Source organism: Mustela nivalis (assembly GCF_964662115.1).
Source record: "Mustela nivalis genome assembly, chromosome: 3".
NCBI lineage: Eukaryota > Metazoa > Chordata > Mammalia > Carnivora > Mustelidae > Mustela > Mustela nivalis.
In genome coordinates, this window is record NC_139022.1 from 57,275,635 (window position 1) to 57,301,662 (window position 26,028).

Consider the following 26,028-nt stretch of genomic DNA (forward strand, 5'->3'; position numbering starts at 1 on the left):
GAGGCAGGCTCCCTGCTGAGCAAGGAGCCAATGCAGGTCTCCATTCTAGGACCCTAGGATCATGACCTGAGCTGAAGGCAGCGGCTTAACCCACTGAGTCACCCAGGCATCCTTCCCTTTGAATTTTTAAAATAAACCCTAGTCTCAAAGAACCTTGAGCTTTTGAAAAGGTGCTTGGGGTAATGCATTTAGGCTTGGAAGGCATGCTCATGCTTTCTTCTGTTGGGAAGAATAATTTCCTCAGAAATTTAGAGAGAGATACATGAATTTCAAACATCTTAAACTCTCTTAGCTTTTGGATAATGTAATTAGTAATGAAGTTTCTTTGGTGGGATTTATTTAAGTAGAAACTAGATCACCATTTTGATAAGGCATTATAGGGAGAAATCAAGTAGATGTTCATCTGAATTCAGTAATATTGGAATTCTCTCCAGCTTCCAGAATTAAATAAAACTAGGTGGTCTTTCTGTTACTCTTTTCAAGAAACAAAGTTTTTACATGCATTTCAGTACTTGGATCTTGGTTTTCTTTTATTCCCTACCTGACACCTAAAGTTTTTAAGGCTTTAGTTCAGTTTTTCAATTATTATTACAGAATTTAGCATGGAAAGTAAGATCGTTTTTTAGCTTTATAAATGTTAATGAAATTTTTTTTAAACAGATACATGTGTATAACATATCCACATACACATATATACATATACCAAATATACATAGGTATACTGATTTCTTTTTCATTTCTTTCAGCAGTATATTTTGAAGAACAAATTTTAATAGGTTTCATAGTATCAGTACATTCTGTAATTTCTTCAATGTTAGAATGTTTTGTTATCTGTAACATAAAATGCATTAAATTAAAAACTGACTTTCTAGCATATTTTACGGAGAAAAACTCGCTTTTTTCCTTGTCTTTCTGCTTAGAGTCTTCCATATTTGTGAGGAATAGAAAAGGGTTTGCATCTGTATGTATAGTATGTCTTGCAATTAAAGGTATGTGAATGCATATCACCTCTTATGCTCCCATGAAATGCACGCTCAGAGCTGCAAATAGAGTGTTTAGGAGCTCAAGGCTCCTTTTAGATGCTTTGAGCTTCTCATCACTGGAAATTGGTCATTAATAGCTCAGTTGTCCTCTAACCAATGTTTTAAAAAGCAGAGAATAAACAGAAATCTCAGTGGAAACAATCATTGTTTCCAGTGTTCGCAGCACCTAAAGTCTTTGAATTGGAGCCATTACTGATTATTAAAAGCCTTTTTGTCTAGTTCTCCTGCTGTGTGTGACATCTTTCTGTGAAAAGCAGGCACCAGTGTGGCACAGCTAGGCACCAAGCATAACAGGAGTCCAGAGCTCAAAGTCTGAGAATTTACAAAACTTTTGTTCCACAGAATTTGAAGTGCAAAGAGTGAGTCTGATTGTATAGGTAAGTTTGTTCATTGATTGGAGCTGAAGGTGTGTTAACTATTTCAGGATATGAGCCATTTTTATAAGTGGCTTTAACAGGAAAATGCAGGCTATACTAAGATCTTGGATTTCAGACTGTACCTCTGAATTAATAGGTCATCTTGGAGGTCATTTTGTGATGGCTAATAGGAAATGTTTCTTCTTTTTCTTATTTGAAAACCATGAATATTGAGTTTTTGGCTTGTCAGTACTTGGTTTCCTCTCTAGAATGACATAGTAAAGGTAGGCTCATTATTTTGATCTTTAATATTCAGATCCTTACTGTAAGGATCTGAAGTGGTAAGAGTAAGAAGGGACTTAAAAATACTTTGGACAGGGGAGGAGTCAAGATGGCGGAGAAGTAGCAGGCTGAGACTACTTCAGCTAGCCGGAGATCAGCTAGATAGCTTATCTAAAGATTGCAAACACCTGAAAATCCATCGGCAGATCAAAGAGAAGAAGAACAGCAATTCTGGAAACAGAAAAACAACCATTTTCTGAAAGGTAGGACCGGCGGAGAAGTGAATCCAAAGCAACGGGAAGATAGACCCCGGGGGGAGGGGCCGGCTCCCGGCAAGCGGCAGAGCAACCGCACACAAAATCAGGACTTTTAAAAGTCTGTTCCGCTGAGGGACATCGCTCCAGAGGCTAAACCGGGGCAAAGCCCACGTGGGGTCAGCGTGGCCTCAGGTCCCGCAGGGTCACAGAAGGATCGGGGGTGTCTGAGTGTCGCAGAGCTTGCGGGTATTGGAACAGGAAAGCCGGCTACAGAGACAGAGCCGACAGTAAGCTCGCAGCTTGGGGTGACCTTGAACCCGCTGCAGGCTCGGTGAGCTCGGAGCGCGGCCGGAGGTCAGGCAGACGGGAGTAACTGGGCTGTTCTCTGAGGGCGCACTGAGGAGTGGGGCCCTGGGCTCTCGGCTCCTCCGGGCCGGAGACCAGGAGGCCGCCATTTGTATTCCCGTCCTCCGGAACTCTATGGAAAGCGCTCAGGGAACAAAAGCTCCTGAAAGCAAACCCGAGCGGATTACTCACCCCGGCCCCTGCTACGGGCAGTGCAATTCCACCTGGGGCAAAGACACTTGAGAATCACTACAACAGGCCCCTCCCCCAGAAGATCAACAAGAAATCCAGCTGAGACCAAGTTCACCTACCAAGGAGTGCGGTTTCAATACCAAGAAGAGCAGCAGAATTCCAGAGGAGGAGAAAGCCAAGCACAGAACTCATGGCTTTTTCCCTGTGATTTTTTTTTTTAGTCTTGCAGTTAATTTAATTTTTTTCTTTTTCAATTTTTGTTTTTTTTTTTTCTCGCCTTTGGGTAAAATTTTTTTTTTAACTGTTACCTTTTTCTTTTTTAATGATTTTTTACTAGTTTATCTAATATATATATATTTTCTTTTTTACATTTTTCTTAGGTGCTTTTTTTTTTTAATTCTTTTCTTTTCTTTTTTTTTTTTTCTTCCTTTTTGAACCTCTTTTTATCCCCTTTCTCCCCCCTCACGATTTTGGATCTCTTCTAATTTGGTTAAAGCATATTTTCCTGGGGTTGTTGCCACCCTTTTAGTATTTTACTTGCCCCTTCATATACTCTTATCTGGAAAAAATGACAAGACGGAAACATTCAACACAAAAAAAAGAACAAGAGGCAGTACTGAAGGCTAGGGACCTAATCAATACAGACATTGGTAATATGTCAGATCTAGAGTTCAGAATGACAATTCTCAAGGTTCTAGCCGGGCTCGAAAAAGGCATGGAAGATATTAGAGAAACCCTCTCGAGAGATATAAAAGCCCTTTCTGGAGAAATAAAAGAACTAAAATCTAACCAAGTTGAAATCAAAAAAGCTATTAATGAGGTGCAATCAAAAATGGAGGCTCTCACTGCTAGGATAAATGAGGCAGATGAAAGAATTAGTGATATAGAAGACCAAATGACAGAGAATAAAGAAGCTGAGCAAAAGAGGGACAAACAGCTACTGGACCACGAGGGGAGAATTCGAGAGATAAGTGACACCATAAGACGAAACAACATTAGAATAATTGGGATTCCAGAAGAAGAAGAAGGAGAGAGGGGAGCAGAAGGTATACTGGAGAAAATTATTGGGGAGAATTTCCCCAATATGGCAAAGGGAACGAGCATCAAAATTCAGGAGGTTCAGAGATCGCCCATCAAAATCAATAAGAATAGGCCCACACCCCGTCACCTAATAGTAAAATTTACAAGTCTCAGTGACAAAGAGAAAATCCTGAAAGCAGCCTGGGAAAAGAAGTCTGTAACATACAATGGTAAAAATATTAGATTGGCAGCTGACTTATCCACAGAGACCTGGCAGGCCAGAAAGAGCAGACATGATATTTTCAGAGCACTAAACGAGAAAAACATGCAGGCAAGAATACTATATACAGCTAGGCTATCATTGAAAATAGAAGGAGAGATTAAAAGCTTCCAGGACAAAAAAAAAACTGAAAGAATTTGCAAATACCAAACCAGCTCTACAGGAAATATTGAAAGGGGTTCTCTAAGCAAAGAGAGAGCCTACAAGTGGTAGATCAGAAAGGAACAGAGACCATATACAGTAACAGTCACCTTACAGGCAATACAATGGCACTAAATTCATATCTCTCAATAGTTAAGCTGAATGTGAATGGGCTAAATGCCCCTGTCAAAAGACACAGGGTATCAGAATGGATAAAAAAACAAAACCCATCTATATGTTGCCTCCAAGAAACTCATTTTAAGCCCGAAGATACCTCCAGATTTAAAGTGAGGGGGTGGAAAAGAATTTACCATGCTAATGGACATCAGAAGAAAGCAGGAGTGGCAATTCTTATATCAGAGCAATTAGATTTTAAGCCAAAGACTATAATAAGAGATGAGGAAGGACACTATATCATACTCAAAGGGTCTGTCCAACAAGAAGATTTAACAATTTTAAATATCTATGCCCCCAACGTGGGAGCAGCCAACTATATAAACCAATTAATAACAAAATCAAAGAAACACACCAACAATAATACAATAATAGTAGGGGACTTTAACACTTCCCTCACTGAAATGGACAGATCATCCAAGCAAAAGATCAGCAAGGAAATAAAGGCCTTAAACGACACACTGGACCAGATGGGCATCACAGATATATTCAGAATATTTCATCCCAAAGCAACAGAATACACATTCTTCTCTAGTGCACATGGAACATTCTCCAGAATAGATCACATCCTCGGTTCAAAATCAGGACTCAACCTGTATCAAAAGATTGGGATCATTCACTGCATATTTTCAGACCACAATGCTCTAAAGCTAGAACTCAACCACAAAAGGAAGTTTGGAAAGAACCCAAATACATGGAGACTAAACAGCATTCTTCTAAAGAATGAATGGGTCAACCGGGAAATTAAAGAAGAATTGAAAAAAATCATGGAAACAAATGATAATGAAAATACGACAGTTCAAAATCTGTGGGACACAACAAAGGCAGTCCTGAGAGGAAAATATATAGCGGTACAAGCCTTTCTCAAGAAACAAGAAAGGTCTCTGGTACACAACCTAACCCTACACCTAAAGGAGCTGGAGAAAGAACAAGAAAGAAACCCTAAGCCCAGCAGGAGAAGAGAAATCATAAAGATCAGAGCAGAAATCAATGAAATAGAAACCAAAAAAACAATAGAACAAATCAACGAAACTAGGAGCTGGTTCTTTGAAAGAATTAATAAAATTGATAAACCCCTGGCCCGACTTATCAAAAAGAAAAGAGAAAGGACCCAAATAAATAAAATCATGAATGAAAGAGGAGAGATCACAACTAACACCAAAGAAAGACAAACTATTATAAGAACATACTATGAGCAACTCTACGCCAATAAATTTGACAATCTGGAAGAAATGGATGCATTCCTAGAAACATATAAACTACCACAACTGAACCAGGAAGAAATAGAAAGCCTGAACAGATCCATAACCAGTAAGGAGATTGAAACAGTCATTAAAAATCTCCAAACAAACAAAAGCCCAGGGCCAGACGGCTTCCTGGGGGAATTCTACCATACATTTAAAGAAGAACTAATTCCTATTCTCCTGAAAATGTTCCAAAAAATAGAAATGGAAGGAAAACTTCCAAGCTCATTTTATGAGGCCAGCATCACCTTGATCCCAAAACCAGACAAGGATCCCACTAAAAAAGAGAGCTATAGACCAATATCCCTGATGAACACAGATGCGAAAATACTCAACAATAGAGTAGCCAATAGGATTCAACAGTACATTAAAAAGATTATTCACCACGACCAAGTGGGATTTATTCCAGGGCTGCAAGGTTGGTTCAACATCCGCAAATCAGTCAATGTGATACAACACATCAATAAAAGAAAGAACAAGAACCATATGATACTCTCAATAGATGCTGAAAAAGCATTTGACAAAGTACAGCATCCCTTCCTGATCAAAACTCTTCAAAGTGTAGGGATAGAGGGCACATACCTCAATATCATCAAAGCCATCTATGAAAAACCCACCGCAAATATCATTCTCAATGGAGAAAAACTGGAAGCTTTTCCGCTAAGGTCAGGAACACTGCAGGGATGTCCATTATCACCACTGCTATTCAACATAGTACTAGAGGTCCTAGCCTCAGCAATCAGACAACAAAAGGATGCTGGCTACACTGTTGGTGGGAATGGAAGCTGGTGCAGCCACTCTGGAAAACAGCATGGAGGTTCCTCAAAATGTTGAAAATAGAAGTGCCCTATGACCCAGCAATTGCACTACTGGGTATTTACCCTAAAGATACAAACGTAGTGATCCAAAGGGGCACGTGCACCCGAATGTTTATAGCAGCAATGTCCACAATAGCCAAACTATGGAAAGAACCTAGATGTCCATCAACAGATGAATGGATCAAGAAGATGTGGTATATATACACAATGGAATACTATGCAGCCATCAAAAGAAATGAAATCTTGCCATTTGCGACAACATGGATGGAACTAGAGTGTATCATGCTTAGCGAAATAAGTCAAGCAGAGAAAGACAATTATCATATGATCTCCCTGATATGAGGAAGTGGTGATGCAACGTGGGGGCTTAAGTGGGTAGGAGAAGAATAAATGAAACAAGATGGGGTTGGGAGGGAGACAAACCATAAGTGACTCTTAATCTCACAAAACAAACTGAGGGTTGCTGGGGGGAGGGGGTTTGGGAGAAGGGGGTGGGATTATGGACATTGGGGAGGGTATGTGCTTTGGTGAGTGCTGTGAAGTGTGTAAACCTGGTGATTCACAGACCTGTACCCCTGGGGATAAAAATATATGTTTATAAAAAATAAAAAATTAATAATTCAAACCCCCCCCCCCCAAAAAATACTTTGGACAATATTGAAAACTTTTCTCAGTGAATGGAAAGAATATGTACAATGCAAATATTATTGCTATGCTTATTTTATTTTGGAAATGATTTTGTTAACCTAATGGAATTTATAATTTATTTTACATTTTTTTTAGTCATGAATTTTTTTGGGGGGGAGATGTAGGAGGCAAACTATTAAAACTTACACGAGAGGGAAAAAATTAGATTGACCCACTTTTTTAAAAACTAAGAGTAAAAAAGACACCCCTGAGGCTATAAAGAACAGACTATACCAATTAATGCTAAAACATATGCTAATTAAATGAACAATCAAGCCCATGTGATACTGATAGAGAATTGTGAAGATTTGGGATCCAGAAATGAATGAAAACATAAAAAAACAACTCCTAACCATTAAAGTGTTATTAGGAAATAATAAAATGTATGAGAACTTTCAATAACATTGCATAGCATGCTGCTACTAATAGTAATAATTTTATCTAATAGTCTTAAGCACATATTTTGTGTTGGGCACAATGTTTTAAATATTTTATGAAATAATTTAATTTACATAAAACATAGGGGGAAAGAAACTATTTGTATGAAGATACATTGTACGAAGATAAAGTGAAACACAAGAGGCTAGGTGATTTGCACTTTTGTTGCACAGTTTGAAAATGGCAAACACATCAGGGATATTACAAATGGAAAACATTTATAAGCTTCAGAGATTAGTTGGGAAGCCGTTTTGTTACTGAATCTATTGCTGCACTAAATTTAGAAATCACTATTTGCCCCATCTAAGCTTAATAACATTGTTATGTTGGACATTCATTGCTTTTAATATAAAATTAGCTTTCTAAAAAAAATTACCTTTGGCAAGATAGATTTTTTTTTCTACATTAAAGGGTAGATTCTTCAGCTTTAAGGTCTGAGGAAAAACAGGGATCTATTTTTTTGTTTCTAAACTATGATTAAAACCATGATTCTTCAGCTTTAAGGAAGTATATTGGGCTTACTAAGCGAGATTCCTTTGGAGCCCGATTCTTTTGGATTACTATGGGTTTCCATCATGGCTTTTCTCTGTCTGTCTGTCTGCCTCCCTTCCTCTCTCTGTCTCTCAGTCTACACACACACACACACACACACACACACACACACACTGTGTAAATACAAGGTTAATCTCATCTGAATCTGATTTTTTACAACTCTGCTTATCTCTAAAGCCTAGAGTGAAAGCATGGTGCTAACCCATGGCCAAACCTGCCTAGAATATTCTAACTAGTGATTGAGGTATTTCTGGGTTAGGGTACAGAATATACCACGGAGCAATCTATACACCAAGGAGTAGTTGTCAGCTTTTTTTTTTTTTTAATATAGAAAGTAAAAGACTGATATATTATATCTGATTCCTGCTTGAAGTCTTAGTTTCCATTACTAAAACTGGTCATGCACTCTTGTTTTGCCTACCTGACTAGAAGGGTATGAAAGACGCCTCTCAGAATGACACTTTTGTTGAGATCAACATATCTCATTCTCATCTTTGTGGTTCATGTTCTGAAGATGAAGAGCTTCCTGTGAGATGAGGGAAAGACTCTGAAAGCTGCCAGGAAGTATCAGACATCTCAAGTGTTTTCTTGTGGTTTCTTCAATTGTATCTTTTAACTTCAATGTTTATATTTTGGCAAGGATGTGGAAAAAAGGGAACCCCTGTGTACTCTTGATGGAAATGAGCATTGGTTAGCCACTGTGGAAAATGGTATAGGTTCTTCAAAGAACTAGAAAATAGAACTGTCATGTCGTCCAGTAATCCCACTTCTGGGTATTACCTGAAGGAAACGAAATCACAATCTCTAAGAGATATCTGCACTCTGTGGTCATTGCAGCATTTTTCAAAATAGCCAAGGCATGGATGAGACTAAGTATCCATTGAGACATATATGGATAAAGACAACTAGGTATGGATACATAAGGGAATATTATTCAGTCATAAAAAAGGGAATTCTGTCATTTGTGACAAAATGTATTGTTCTTGAGACCATCATTCTAAGTGAAATAAATCAGAGAAAGATACAGTATGATCTTATATATAGAATCTGAAAGCCAACTCAGAAACAGAGGCTGGAATAGTGGTTGCCAGGGCCTAAGGGCTGGGGGGAAAGGAGGAGATGTTGGTCAAAGAATACTAACTTAGAGTTACAAGATGAGTAAGTACTGTGGATATAATGTCCCGCATGGTGATTATAGTTAATAATATTATGTGACTTGAAAGACAGTAAATCTTAAATGTATCACCACATAAAATATAGTGTGATAGGTGATAGATGTGTCAACTAACTTTATTGTGTTAATTTCCTCATGATATGTACATGTATCAAATCATCAAGTTGAGCATTATAAACTAACACAATGTTCTGTGTCGTTTTTATTTCCGAAAGCTTGGGAGTAAGTTTAATGAAATCTCTTGAATTCTTTAAAAAAATATAAATTGGCATAGTCAACACACTGGTATGATATATAGAGATATGCATATATTTGCATACATACACATGCTCATCTATATACATATTCACAAATATACCTATGTTTTATTTATTTAATTTGTTATATAATTAGTGATTGCTTTTAATAATCAAGACATTAGATACTGACTGAATAAATGGTGTAACATGGGGGGTCGGTCCCCTGTGTGGCTCAGTTAAGCATCTGCCTTGGCTCAGGTCATGATCCTATAGAACCCACATCAGGCTCCCAGCTCAGCAGGAAGCCTGCTTCTCCCTCTCCCTCTGCCGCTTCCCTTGATTGTGCTCGCTCGTGCTCTCTCTCTCTCTCTCTTTCTGTCAAATAAATGAATAAAATCTTAAATTGGTGCATCACAAAATGTAATTCTGCCCTCAGCTACTCCGACTTTTTTTTTTTAGTATTTTAAAGTAAACCAATAATTATGATATTATGTAATTTGTGTTATGATGACTCATACAAAAGAAGAGTCCGCATATAAAGAGTAAGGTTATGAAGAAAAACAAAAATGATGTGAAGTGTGTAAACCTGGCGATTCACAGACCTGTATCCCTGGGGATAAAAACATATGTTTATAAAAAATAAAAAATTTTAAAAAATGATTTGGTCGTATAATAATTCAATCTAATAAAATGATCTTTTGTAATTTAGTCTCAGATGGTTGAGCTAAGGTTATTTTGATGCTGTGTGCTCACCCCAATGGTTTGCAAGTTCTAAGTCCAACCACTAGATGTGTCTGATCTCACTGTACATTAGGGTTCAATAATTTCCTTCCCCCACTAATGATACTTAAAGCCATTTCTCCCATCTTGATCTCTTTTTGAAGCTCTGTACTGACGTTTTTCAGATGATATCAACCAATCTAAGCCAGTTCAATCACAAACAACTACTTGAACTGGGGGAGGGTCCCCAACAACCCTACTTATAAGGTTATAGTGAAAGTTTCAGACAAAGTTCTGTCACGCATATAATTAGTAAGCAAGTCCAAAGCAGTTCATATGACCCATTGTCTACACTGAAAGTTTTGTTTTCTTCACCATTTAAGATGATCTGACTGCTCTTTGTAGTGAAAAGGTCCCTGCTGGCAAATGCGACTGTATTCCAGAAGGGTTTTTTTTTTAGCCTATTTATAAGTGAGAGACCATTCTGTTTTTCTTAGTCCTAATTTATCCCAGACTAATATTTTTGTAAAATACATCAGTGTTTTTACAGGGTAAAAATACATAGTAGTGGTTTTAGTGATGAGTGTCCTTTTATTCAAACACTGACTCTACTAATTCAAGGATTTACTTTCACCAATGAAAACACATTTCTAGTATTTATTGTTCAAATACCAAACTAGCAATAAAGGAGGGAGAGGGTGCAGAAGCATTCGTAGCAGCCTCCAGGATGGCTGTCTGTTGAAAAATATCTGGCCATCCCTGGAGAATGAAGTCATGATAAACAACTATCCTAGCTTGTTAGCTAAAACATAATACTGTCTAGAATGAACTGTGCAAAAAGAAAATTATACTTACCATCATCCATGGTCTATTACCTGAAACTCTGAATTTTACACTTCATATGCTGTACACTATGTCTTCCTTCTGTATTTTGTGTGTATAGTGGTGACTCTTCTGTTCCTCTCCTGCCCATCTTTAACATTTATTCCACTTTGAAAAGACAGGATGAGGTGGAAATAAAAGCAAGCTGACCTTAGCTTTTCTAAGTATGTAATTGTCCTCATACCGTTACCTGCATAAATGCTCTTTAGTTGCGTCTCTGGTAACTAGATGTAGGTTTCTAGTTCAGAAATGAAATAAAACCATGTTCTGATTAAGCTTTAACTGGAAGATATCTGTATCTTTTCCAAGGTCACATCGGGGAGCCTGGACATTAACATATTGGTTTGATATTAGAGCTCCTGCTTATATTCTTTCCCACATTGTCTTGCAGTTTGTATCCATTATCAGAAGCTATAGCCTTGATTAAAAAATCCTGAATGCTTGAAAATAATGTTCTGAGTTGATTGATCAGAATTTTGTTTTCTTTATTATTTTTTTTTCTTTAACTTGAACCAAGTCAGTTGTTCTTGATGGGATTTTGATTACTGTCACTATATCAGATCACTATAGGTGTTTACAGAAGCTCGAGATTCAATTGCTCTATCTGTCAGGACTGTCCGATGAAAATACTAGTAAATATGGATAGCAGTTTAGGGCAGAATTCATCTGTGTGTTACAGATCCAGCATCTCTAACTTCTGAACTTTGGTAACAACTCTAGGTTCCCAGTAGCACTGTACTTCCCTGATATAAAAATCATGCTACCTTCTACTCTACTGAACTCCGTACATTTGCTGGTATACCCACCACTTGGATTAAAGACCCATGTTAAGTCCTTTCCTGAACATCTTTTAAGTCTGCTTTCAGGCATGAATTGTGTTGTGAAACTTACCAGTATTTGACATTCTTTTTATCTTAATATAATCACTACTACTTTGATTACTATTAGAAATGGTACTTGTTTAGGGTTTAAGTTGAATGTTCAGTGTATTCTTATTTGTTGATTAAAACAGTGAGAAATTCTAAGTTTCATTCAGAATATAGCTTTCTGAAGTAGCATATATAAAGATAACATAGATTAAAAATACCATAAGAAATTATATATTAAATATATATTGATTACCATATTAAGATAAGTGCATATATATACATACACAGAGTCATTAATTTCTATATAGTCTCCATTCAATTTAGATGGAGTTAATTTGTGTGTCATTTAGCACCCCTAAAATATATTCAGTGATTTGGATTGAGATTGATTTTATTTGTTTAGAAAAAAATCTTCATTGCATGTGTTTAGTTTTGTATTACATTTTTCTTTAGGTGTTTGCTGGATTTTTTGTTTTTAATTTTAGAGAGTGCGCGTGAGAGTGTGCAGGTTGGAGGGGTGGGGGGTGAGAATCTTAAGCAGACTCCCTACTGAGAATGGACCTAGAGGGAGGGTTTGATCTCCCTGAGATCATGACCTGAGCTGAAAGCAAGAGTCAGAGACTTAACTGATTGCTTCTCGGCCTTTTGGCTAAGATCAAGTATAGAGGCTTAACTGACTGAGCTACCCAGATTCCCCTGAGATTTTCTTTATATACCATGTCGAAACAATTTTAGTAAATTCTTCTTGAATATTAGGAAAAAACCTCTCTATTTGTAGGTCACAAAACTAATTACACATAAATAAATAAATATGTGCCCACACAGAGAGACACATATAAAATCAACATTTATAATACCAGCAGTCCTTAATATATGTCCCATGGTCCCTGAGGGGCCTCACAGTCTTGCAAGAAGTTCACAAGGTCAAAACTGTTTTTATCATTACCAAATCTCATCAGAAAATTCCTTAAGCTTGGGAAACTCAAGCTCGGGGTGGCAGATTCAAGTTTTCCCAAATTCTAACTTTCTTTTGAAAAATAAAATTTTGGAGGCACCTGGGTGGCTCAGTGGGTTAAAACTTCTGTCTTTGGCTCAGGTCATAGTCTCAGGGCTCTCTGGGATTGAGCCCCCAGTCAGGCTCTCTGCTCAGCAGGGAGCCTGCTTCCTCTTCTCTCTCTGCCTGCCTCTCTGACTACTTGTCATCTTTGTCTATCAAATAGATAAATAAAATCTTAAAAAAAAAAGAAAAAGAAAATTTTGATCTTTGACTGTAATGCTGCCAGTTATTTTCCCGTCCAGTAACAGGCTTACTTTATTCTCCTTGAAAATCATATTTATGGCTTCGACAACACTGTTAAGTGAAACTGGCTTTTTTTTTTCAACTGTGTGTGATTGTAAAGATTTTATGAATATGAGTACTGATGACATTTGATGGTGATATTAAATGTAATTTTTTGATGGTACTAAGATTCTTAATAATTATCATCATGAATGTTAATTATGTGATGATTTACATTAATTATTGAAAGAAAATCTTTCTTTTTATTGAAAGAATTATTGAAAGAAAGAAAAGTTTCTTTCAATAATTAATATCCTCTTTGATTTATAAAACAATAGTAGGCAAATATGAATGAACATTTATTATAAAATTGTTAAAATATCATAAAAACTAGTGAATATAAAAGTATGATTGTCACAATGTATTCTTTAACATATTTACATGTGTAAAGTAGATGTTTAAATAAATCTGTGATAGAAATAATTTTCTAAACAAAATGCACAGTTTAGTGAAGAGTTTTGTTTTCTTTGGGGAAAATACTAGGTAGATTATAGATGAGAATTAAAAGAGTCAATCTATCAAGAATGACATTATAATTATGGCAAATGTCTTAGTAGAAAACATCAATCGATTCTTATACTTAGGATCTGTTTTCCCTTTAGTCCAATTTATCAGCTTGGCAGGTGTGAATAACCTTCATGGCTTTTTAGTCTTGTTATCTCTTTAAACAAGAAGAAATTTAATATTTTATTTTTTGAAACAGGACATCTAACGTCCATTCCAGGAAGTAAAGAAGGCCACAAATATAATCAAAATAGTGTACGTGAAAGCTGTCTTTCCAAGGGATGTTAGACTTTCGAGCCAAGTTTTCCCAGTAAGAGCATGATTAAACAATCAGATCTGTTCACACTCATACCCTGCTCTTAATAGTTTCAGGGGAAATACGTAAGTAGGGTTATTAACATGTTACTTGGATTTCACACTTATTCTCAGCAAGATGCCAAGGTGTTTTAAAAATAAGTGTTTTGGACATAGTTATTATATTTACCAGGCATATGTATACATGTAATTGAACCTCATGTTCTCAAGTTTCAAACTCTGGTAACAGTGTGGGTGATCCATGTGTGCCAAGGGCAGGTAGCTTCATTTCTTTGGGAAAAATTTCTAAATAACTTCCACCATGCCCAATAGGCCAATTTGAATAGATTCATGTATCTCAGTACTGGATGAAGCAAAATAAAGATATTTGTTGCACAGCACATGGTGATCATCATGTAAGGCTGCTAATGGGAAACTGAAAGAGGGATACAGATACATATATGGCATCGTTCATGCTCTCTAAATTTATGACTTGGTGGAGAGAGGAAGATCTTGTCCTTGAAACTTTGTAAAAGAGTGGTTAGGTGTCCGTCCAAGTGTTGCAAGGAAAGACTCAACAAGCATGTGGTGAAAATGCTAAAGGAGGCTGAGCTCATAAGAAATAACTCTTAGCTGTGGGGTGCCTGGGTGGCTCAGTGGATTAAGCCTCTGCCTTCAGCTCAGGTCACGATCCCAGGGTCCTGGGATGGAGCCCCACATTGGGCTCTCTGCTCAGCAGGGAGCCTGCTTCCTCCTCTCTCTGCCTGCCTCTCTGCCTACTTATGATCTCTCTCTCTCTGTCAAATAAATAAATAAAATCTTAAAAAGAAAAGATTACTTATAAAAAAAGAAAAAAAATGACTCTTAGCTGAATAATATACCGATGTTCAACCGACTTTCCTGAAGACCAGCATGAGTATTCCTGAAGGTGATTACTACACACTTTTTATACAATTGCATTTAGAAGATTTTATTAAGGCCACCTCTTGCAATTTGCCCCACTCAGAAATCTCAAAAATAGTACTGACTTGTAACATATTTTTGTCCTTGTAGTCAACACCATGGGTATCACTGCTTGCACCAAATTCATTGATATTTATTTTTTTCCCCAAGTTTTTATTTAAATAACAGTTAACTTACAGTGTAGTATTAGCTTCAAGGGGTAGAATTCAGTGATTCAACACTTACAAAGAACACCTGGTGCTCATCACATGGACCCTCCTTAGTCTCCATCACCTATTCAATCCATTTCTTTGGACTTTAAAATCTACCCACCTAGGATACACACATTATACTTGCTAGCTCTGTAAAAATGACTGCTGTTTATTTTATACTATATGTAACTATATCTAAGTTATATATAAATATATCTATAAATTATATATAAATATATCTATAAATTATATAAAAATATAAATTATAAGATATTATAAACTATAAAATTATACATATAATATATATCATATACCATATATATTATATATATAATTTTACATATGTATAAATTCTAAGACATCCTCTCAAAATGTTTGTTGGTTGAGGGAAATACAATAATGCCCTTGCCTACCAAAATGTCCATGTTCTAAACCCCAGAACTTGTGAATGACAAAAGGGACTCAGCTGATGGGATCAAGGGTACTGACCTGGAGATGGGGAGTTAATGCTGGATTATATAGGTGGTCCCATTGTAATCACTCAAATCCTTGAGGGAGAGAGCACCTTTCCTGACAGATATGTCCCAGAGATGAGACAGGGAAAGGAGGAGAAATTTCAAGCATGAGAGACTTTATCTGCCATTACTAGCTTTGAAAATGGAGGAGGGAATCATAAGCCAAGAAATATGGATAGTTTCTTAAAGCAGGAAAGATCCTTAGCTAATAACTAGCAGGAAAAGGGGGATCTCAGACCTATAATTTGAAGAGACTAGATTCTATTAATGACCCAAATGAACAGGAATGGATCCTTCTCTAGGAACTCTAGCAAGGAGCACAACCCTGCCAAGACCTTGATGTTGCTCCATGAGACCCATGTTGGATTTTTGACCTACAGAACTGTGAGATAATAAATCTCCATTGATTAAGCCCCTAAATTTGTTGTAATGTTACAACAGCAATAGAGTACAACAGCTAGAGAAAACAGCAATAGAAAGTTTTCCTGTCCCAGTCCCCTTAAGGGATATGACACTGTCGTATATTATATTTGCGGTAGAAATTCTGCTTTTACTCATGCACCTTAACATTTTCTGCCTTTGCAACTGCACAGATTTACACTTGCATTCAAATGTGTGAAAAGCGAAAATAAACCACTTTATTTTTTGATTAATTATAAATTGCCATTTAACAGATTGCTGTGTGATTCCAGTCATGCCTGGTGTCTTACCAAGGTCCCAACCTTGTTTGCATTCACACAGTTAAGTGGTTGAGGGCCATCAGGATTTATACTATGGTCATTGCCTTTAGATACCTCTGTTCATACTAGAAAAAAAGATATGTTCTGAAGATACGATATTTCATTTTGCTCCCCAAGGATCTCATATGAAGGTTCTAAACTTGACATTAAAACATTTGTCTCTTTTGTCAAGCTGAAATGTAAAGCCCTTACTTGGTTAAGCATAGTTAGGTTAAGTAGAATCTTGAAGAGTACTTTACCTTTTATATAAAAAACAAAACAATGCATTCACATGATAGGCATATCAAAATTCTAAATATAAGACTTCACATGAACACGTTGTGCTGATAAATCTTTGAATAGACTTATTCAACTCATAAATGTGAACAATATAACAATCATAACTATTGTGAAAATAATCCATTGTTATTGCCATAAATAAGACATGTGAAGAATAGTTTTCTAACTTGTCTAATAGTCTAGCAATATATTTTACTATTTTAATCAGTAGAAAAAACTTACAAAAAAGAAACTTCTTTTAAAAAGAATGAAATGCTATATTTTAAATGAGATACCTTGTTTTAAAGAACAACTTTGGGGGCTCCTGGGTGGCTCAGTTGGTTAAGCATACAACTCTTGGTTTTGGCTCAGGTCGTGATTTTACAGTCATAAGATCAGACCCCACATTGGGCTCCACATTCAGAAGGTCTGCCAGAGATTCTTTCCTCCTCCCTCTCATGCACATAAAACAAATAAAACCTTTAAAATACAATGACAAAAATAACACAGTTTTCCTCCCTATTTTGAAGATGGTAAAGATCTGTCCCTAATTGTAGATAACACATAAAGGTAATTTTTTTGCTGTAGAAGGAATTCATTTGTAAGGAGTGTGTTCATTGGCCCAATGTTAATTCTCAATCTTGATTCCTTTTGAGTCACATCATGGAAACCTAGACCACTGGTATGCCTTTCTTTGCCATTTCCTGTTTCTTAAAAAAATGCATTATAAACATATATGATGAGCACATGCATCCTTCTTCATTCTATAGTTTACTGGATTCCAAGAATGTACAGTAACATCTGTGATCTATAGTTTGGTCCTTCAGCTTATCTCTCACCAGAATTATGCCAAGTATTCTTTCTCCTTGTGAATAACATCGCCTCGTGTGCTTTGGTTGGAATTTATTATAACTAATTTGAATTTAATAAGTCAATTATTGACTATGAAATGAGCAATGTGTTCTGGAAGTCAGAGTGCTGGACAGTATGAGTTTTGAGAACATATGACCTCCAGAAATGTCCAGTGACATTAGCCCTGGAGGTGATGGTCATGGTGGTGGTGAATATTTTGTATAGCTATTTGCTTTTTTTTTTTTTTTTTGAGTATAAGTTATTATAGAAGTTATATTCAATTTGTAGAACGCTACTCACACTTTTCATTTGGAGGGTTTTTATAACCATTTGGTACTAAGAAAGGTATTGATAATCATCATGTACCACAAGGATTGATGGCCTTTTGCTTTGGAGCCTTTTTTAAATCTACTTTAATGTATCTTCCACCCCACATTTTTATTTGTATTTGTAACCCAAATACATTATAAAGTATAAGTAAGTATAAGATGTACAGCATAGTGACTTATATATATGGTGAATGGTTATCACAATAAGTTTAGCTAACAACCTTCACCTTATATAGATACAAAGAAAAAGAAAAAAAAAGTGTTTACAGCTAAGATTTTATTACCTGGGAGAAAAAGCACAGCACATAAGATGTAGCATTTATGTAGATGCCCTCCATCATTTGACTCATATTTTTTGGTTGTTGAACTAGTCAAAAATGAATCTCAATTCTATAAAATTGTAATTAACAAAATCTTTGGGAAATTCAGTGAGGAATTTTTATGATCATTTAATTTTCCAAAAGATGAGTATTTTTTGGCTTGAATTTTATTAAACCTTTGATTTTGATGGTATTTTCTTTTTTTATTGATTTCTTCATACTTAATGGTTGTCTCTGGTTTTTGCCCTAGCTTATAAATGAGTCCATGTCTAAAGTTTTTATTTAATTTTAAAAAGCAACATACATGTAATTTTTTTTTATTATTATTTTTTATTGGTTTATTGTATTTATTGGTAAATATACTTGCTTATACCTTTCTCTGCACTGAAAACTCTGGTAGCCTAAATAAACCAGTGTAATTAAAGTTGGCCCTGAAAAGGTTGGAATTTCATATTTAAAAAATTTTTGAAACAGACTGCTAAATCCTTTCAGAAAGTGGTTGTTTTTTAATGACATGTTCTAATGTTTCTGCATACCACTGACATTTGTTAACTTTGGTGATTAAAACTTGGAGATGGTATTAAGGCCTGGATTTGGATGCTAAGGGAGCCTGGGATGCGCAAGCACTGGTGGCAGGAAAGGCAGTTCAAGGAGCTTCCAGCCCTCTCTAGAGACAGAAAATGAATTGTTAAAGGGTCATGAATTTTTATTGATGCCTGTTACTTTAACCTAAAGTATAACATTCCCATCCTTTCCTATTAAAAACTTGAATTCATTGCTCTTTTAAAAAAAATTATTTATTTGACAGAGAGAGAGTAGGCAGAGAGGCAGACAGAGAGAGAGGAGGAAGCAGACTCCCTACTGAGCAGAGAGCCCGATGAGGGGCTTGATCCCAAGACCCTGGGATCATGACCTGAGCCAAAGGTAGAAGCTTTAACCCACTGAGCCACCCAGGCACCCCATTGCTCCTTCTTTTTTTGAGGTACCAGCTCTCTCCTCTCTGTTATTGATAATTTTCCTTTAAAAATTATAATAGATCATGTTCTTCTTATTCAAACTGCATTTTTGCAATAAGAGTTCCTTTTTAAATCTTTATTCTATCAAGACTTAGATGCCTATACACAGGACATGGAATATTGAGTACCAATGGTAGAGATTCTAAGATATAGTTTGAAAATATTTTGAAGTATAGAGAACAACTTATTAATCATCTACCTCCTTTTTAAAAATATGCTAAAATACAGTCTGAATGTAAGCCTTTGATTTACTGCTCTAAGTGTATTAGCACAAACCTGCAGGGTGGCACTGTGACCTCAGGCAACTCAGCTTCTTGAAGTAGCAGGCAAACCACAGAGTTTGGGTCACTCTTGCTCTGTGGAATGCATGGTGGAATGGTAGCTACCAGAAGCAGGTGGCTAGGGCAGTCCTAGTTCAAGCAATGATGAATCATCATTTCTTCCCCTAATCAAAAGTAACGAAAAGGATCGAAGGCATGAAACATAGACGATAGATCGATAGATAGACAGAATGAAGGACACCAGTGGAGTACAAGGACATTTGAAACAAATGGAAGGGAGATGGATTAAAAGTAATTCACACATTTATGGGCAGATAGTTGCTGGTACAAGCATTCAGGAGAACAAGAAAATGTAATAACAGACTAGATATTGATGTGGGGAATAATGCATGCTGATTAGGAAGCTCTTCTTTCAACATTGATTCAGCCCAGAAAGAATGAATGAATGATTAAATGAACAAGGGAATGCTTCTATGAATCACTGAAATGATTTTAACTGACTTGAATACTGTCAAGGTTTAAAATAGTGGAGGTGTAGCTGAGAAGTCATGGCTGATTCAGTTACGGATATGCTAGACCTTATAATTATGTCAGATGTTTTATTTTAAGTTATATCCTTTTTGTCCAGTAACAGGACTGGCAGCAGTTGTGACAATGAAAATGCAACACCATGTACGTACGTCTCAGGCACTTCTTTTTTTTTTTTTCTTGCACTCAGAATTCATGGCAATTTAAAAACAGCCCTGTATGACCTAAATAATGTAAGAGATTAGACCTATGAGCTAAGGCACTGAAGCTACTTCTGTATGGTATACAAGAATTAGTCTACAATATTTTTTGCAGAAATTTTGATTCTATTTTAGGAAATTCCAGGATGCCAGGCTAGGTGGTAGAAACATTGGGGAATACCGTAGACATGATTTTTACATCTTAGAATTTACATCTTAATGAGGTTTACAGTTTTTGCATAAGAGAGCAGAAAAGAAAATGCAATAATTTTTAATAACTATACTAAGCAAGAAAAACAGGTACCATTTTAGAAAATAACATGTACATGTTGTGTGTGTGTGTACATGATGACTGTATCAGAGAGATTTATGGCAAGCTATGCTTAGGCAGACATCTTCTATTCTCTTATCTATACATACCTGATCAAAATGAACTCATGAATAGACATCCCAGAATAAGTTTGATGAAGAGGACATGACATTTCAAGTTCAGCAACAAATTATCATTACATACTTGGATATCTTTCATATTATTGCTTGTGCTGAGACCAAGCTGAGTAGTAATAACAATTCATAGAAAACACCAAGTAATGATAATACTAATAAATTATCATATGTTGGGTTTATCTAATGGTTTGGCATTCCATAAATTTCAAGTAGAAAATTGTCAGGTTTTTTTTTTTTTTTTGTGCACAATAAGAATGTAAAACAAAGTATTTACTCTCCTGAAGGAACATAAATCTTTGCTTTTAAATGACCTGATTTATGTATGTATGTATGTATGTATTTCAAGTTGCTTTGAATAGTGGCTACTTAGTTTTAAAATGGCAGTATGTAATTTTCTTAGTTAGATATAGACTGTATCCAGGAAATGGTTGGAAATATGTCCAATAATTTTAAACTTTGCATATGCTTCATCAGTTTTCAATTCTATATCAGCAATAACCTTGTCTGTGCTACATGAAAGAAACAGTTATTAAGGGGCGCCTGGGTGGCTCAGTAGCCTCTGCCTTCTGCCCGGGTCTGGTCTCAGGGTCCTGGGATCGAGCCCCACATCGGGCTCTCTGCTTGGCGGGGAGCCAGCTTCCCCAACCCCCTCCCCACCTACATGTGATCTCTCTCTCTCTCTGTCAAATAAATAAAATCTTAAAAAAGAAAAAAAGAAGCAGCTATTAAAAGATTTGTTTATGGGGGCGCCTGGGTGGCTCAGTGGTTTGGGCTGCTGCCTTTGGCTCGGGTCATGATCTCAGGGTCCTGGGATCGAGCCCCGCATCGGGCTCCCTGCTCCGCAGGAAGCCTGCTTCCCTCTCTCTCTCTCTCTGCCTGACTCTCTGCCTACTTGTGATCTCCGTCTTTCAAATAAATAAATAAAATCTTTAAAAAAAAAAAAAGATTTGTTTATGTCTCAAAATCGCTGCAGATATGGAAAAGTCTTTTACTGATTGATAGCAGGCTTTATATCAATATGAAGCTGTCATTTGTAGGCTTAATACCAGTATTGATAACAACATGCAGTTGGAGTTAAGTACAGACATCAGAAGTGATTCTAGATATTTACAAAAATGTTGGTAGCTCTGTAGGCTAAGGAAAATGTCATCTTTGAAAACAATCTGAAAAAATGAAACAAACATGTTACCAAAAAGTAGAAGCTGGCAGCAAATCATAGGCCTAAAACACTGTTCATGTCTGACTATGAAATTATGCATATTTTAATGGAAAAAAGTACCAACCTCCAGAAGAGAGAAAAACCACACTCGAGAATGAAACAAAGCATCTTTTCTTAAATTTTGTTGTTAAGGAGACTGCATTTATAAAAGAATTTTTAAAAAGATTTTATTTATTAGAGTCAGTCTGTGTGTGCAAACAGGGGTAGGAGGATAAATCTCAAGCAGACTCTATGCTGAGTTTGAAGCCTGACATTGGGCCTGATCTCACGATTCTGAGATCATGACCTGAGCAGAAACCAAGAGTCAGACACTTAACTGACTGAGCCACCCATGTGTCCTATGAAAAGAATCTTTACATGCATTACAGATAATAGTAGCACTAGTATTTCTGGTGCAGGAACAACCAGGCAAATGCACGCTATTCACTTTACATGCATCCTTTACAAGAGACAACTCACACCTAAGGAGGATAGGTAAGTTGACTAATGTCATAAAGCTGTTATGTGCTGATGTCACAAAGTAGTGTTGGGAGCTTTCCATGTGTACGTGATTTCTATAAAATGTATTTGGTTTTGCTATGAGAATGGTCACAATTCATAGTCTTTGCTCATACAGACACAGACTTATTTGAGGTGAATATAGGGCTCTAATTATCCAATAGAATCTGGTTTTCTAGATTACATTCCCATGTTAAGAGCCTCTGGTGAATCTTCTCTGATATGTTAATATCATTCATTATGCTTTCTTGCTGGGAGGTATTACGCTAATGCTAAATGAATATTTTTTCTCCCAGCTTTACAGAAGTATAGTTGATATAAACCGTTGTAGAAGTTTAAGGTGTATAACACAATGATTTGAGACCTGTATATATTGTGAAATGAGTACAGTAAGGTTACTTAATACACCTATAACCTCACAAAAGCCTCTGTCTTACAGCAGCACCTCTATCCCATCCCCTGTTTCAGTGGTTTCCTGTGTCTTTCAAGCACTGCTCAGTCTATATTCATGTTTATCTGTTCAGAGCTGTCACTTTGCTCCTTCTTTTTTGTCTCTCTACTGCTGAGATTAGATGCAGGGCATTTGGGCATGCACATTATGATATAACTTAAAGGTCTTTTCATTTTTTTCTGAGTTTAAATTTTGGAAAATTAATTTTGAATGGCAAAATCAGTAAGAGGAAAAAAGTCTTTTTTTTCCCAAAAAATGAAACATTATGGAGAAGGTTAGGTTTACTTTTGTTGCCCTCCCTGGCCCCGAACCCAATCCTGTCTCCTTAGTGGTCTGTAGAGACATCAGATTGCCATATATCCTTTCAGACCTTTCTCTTTGTGTGTGTGTGTGTATAATCTGTTACAATTTAATATAAATACATACACATATATTTGGTCACTTACTTTGTACTCAGTGTGCCTTAGAGCTCCTTCTTTCTGAGTGTCTAGCATCATATTGTTCATTGGGCTCACCCCTGTGGGGATATTTATGGAAACATTTGCAATTATGACACATAGTATTGCCGTTCCCTATCTGTGTACTGATTAGCCGTGCAGTGTGTGATAGGACCCATGATCCCTAGTTCCTCCTTTTTCATGGCTATATTGTATTCCATCAAATGCATGTGCCATCATTTATCCAAATATTCTCCCATTGAGGGATAAATATATAGTTTGGATCTCTGGTTAAAAAAAACATTATGTAGTGAGGATCTGAGTTTTTAAAGTACCCTGATATTTGCTGATATATGCAGATTTCTCTCCCAGACAAACCCCTAAAAGCAGTGAATTAAGACTATTCAAACTTGCAATTTAATAGCTTTTGGTAAACTGACTCCAACAAACAGATTTTGAGAGCACCGTTTTCCTCATATCCTTGCTGACAGTGTGCATTATGGAACTTTAAAACTTTGCCACTCTGATGGCGAAACATACTTTGTTATGGTGAGGAACTGCACTTTACGTGTGGGTAAATTTGTGAGCTTGGTCCATGTGTTGGTCAGCCATGCATATTTCTTTTACTGTAAAGTTTCAGTTTGTATAATTTGTCCTTTTTCCCTTAAGTTTTTTTTTTTTTTTCTTAACTGACTTGTAAGAACTCTTTAAATACAAAGAACATTACTTTTTATGTTAAGCAAAAAACTTCCCAGGTTGTCTTTTTATTTTCCCAGTTTTAATGCTAAATATTTTACATACACTAATTTATTACATAAACTCTGCTAAGTTAACATAATTTCCAACTTGAGATGAAGAAGCCAAAGCTTAGAGAGTAAGTTACTTATCCAAAGTTACAGAATAATTAGTTGGTAGAGAGGTTGAAAAGTAAGAATCAGCCTTCACAAACCAAACGTTGATCTCACGTGTTGATCTATAATAATGGTGATGGTTCTGATGGCACAAACAGTTCACTAGTATTCTTCCCACCTGGCAAAAATAAGCAGTATGGAAATAAAAGGCAATCATACTTCATCCTGGAACAAAGCCACATCTTACCAAATATATAAAACTTGTCAAGTGGCAACTGTCAGAACAATAATTAGGTCAAGGAAAAATAATCTTGATGCTTTAACTGTGGTGAACACTTAATGATGAAGAGGTTGTATATACATTTGTAAAGTATCTGCCACCAAATACATATTAATTACAAAGAGAAAAACAGTAGCTTTATGGTGGGTAGATGGGGGGACCATCCATTTTAGGAGAAACATTTTAGGATTAATTTAGGAGTTCTACATATCTCCTGATCAAATGTGCTGAGAAGGATGCAACATTAATTCTCTGTTTTCCTGCCAGAATGCATAATCTCAGTCTATACAAGAAGACCTATCACTCATGTCCAACTTGGGGGACATTTAATAAAATGATTAGTTTGCACTTTTAAAAAATGTTAAGGTTAACTTCAAAATGTTAAGAAGGCATTCCAGATAACGCAGACTAAAGAAACATGACAACTACATTTAATGCATAATCCTGGATGGGATTTTAGATTGGAGAAAAGAGTTATAATACACATTTTTTCAACAATATGTGAAAAATTTTATATGGACTGTGGATTAGATAATCACGTTGTATCAATACCAAATTTTTTATTTTGTTGATTATACTATTGTTATATAAAGAATGCCATCATTCTTTTTTTTTTTTTTAAAGATTTTATTTATTTATTTGACAGATCACAAGTAGGCAGAGAGGCAGGCAGAGAGAGAGAGAGAGAGAGAGAAGGAAGCAGGCTTCCTGTTAAGTAGAGAGCCTGATGTGGGCTCAATCCCAGGACTCTAGGATCATGACCTGAGCTGAAGGCAGAGGCTTTAACCCACTGAGCCACCCAGGCACCCCAAGAATGTTATCACTCTTAAGACACTCAAGTATTTATGGGTAAAGTGACAAGATATCTGCAATGTGTTTTTAAATAGTTACTAAAGTATCTATACAGTTAACTTTCTATACATACATATCCTATATACTTGGGTATATTCACATACATACATAATGCTGTGTGGCTAACCACTTATTTGATTAGATAAGAAATATCTATACTTGTTTGTTCAATAGTATTGCATTTATTAGTTAAAATATACTTAGTTATCTCAATAAATATTTTTCTATTTTCACTTTGACATAAATATGAGAATCTTCCAGCCCCACATCAATAATCATCTTTCATGTTAATATGTTTCTCTCTGTATTCACATAAAGAAAATTTTTACATTACTGTGTATGCATATTGCTTTAGTAGCTTTCTGGAAGGTCCATTTAACTTCACATCTGTGTATTTTTTTTTTCCTGGACTTCTCAGTGTTTACTACATGTTAGAACCATTTAGGAACTTACTAAAGTGAAGGTCTTGATTGAGAAGGTCTGGGTTGGAGATTGGGGTTTCTCGTGTCTTCAGAGCTCGCTGGTTCTGCCCTTTGTGAAGACCACTGCATGCCTTTCCTTCCTCTGAGCAAGGCCCCTTTAATCCCCCTACCAATGAGTTTCATGAGGAAGTATGATAGAGCACAACTTAGGCACAACTAGATTTATTTCAGAAAAAATTAACTGGGGAGTCATTTCATTTTGAGTACGTTTGGATGAGGAAAATGATTGGATTGGGATGGAAGAACAAAATGAAGCTGCTGAATAGAATTGTAGCAAAGTTGGGAGAAAAAACTGGACCATTGGCAACTACGGTAATAAAATATGTGCGGACACCTCTCCAGGAATGCGACCCAGATGGATGCACTCTGAAAGCCAGAATCTTAATTTCTTTTCTAAGAGAGGTTTTGGCAGGGTTCCATACCTCAAAGAAATCCATCCAGGAGCCAGCAATTCCTGAGGTTCCCCTA

General features: G+C 36.3%; 1 long non-coding RNA gene across 1 annotated transcript in view; it reads left to right on the forward strand.

Moving 5' to 3' along the window:
* The first annotated feature begins 1,334 nt into the window (after window positions 1-1,334).
* The window catches only part of LOC309861179, a 201,718-nt gene continuing 177,024 nt past the window's right edge, over window positions 1,335-26,028 (forward strand). Inside the window, exon 1 of the long non-coding RNA XR_014309803.1 lies at window positions 1,335-1,420. This is a non-coding gene — a long non-coding RNA (uncharacterized lncRNA). The remainder of the gene's footprint in view (window positions 1,421-26,028) is intronic.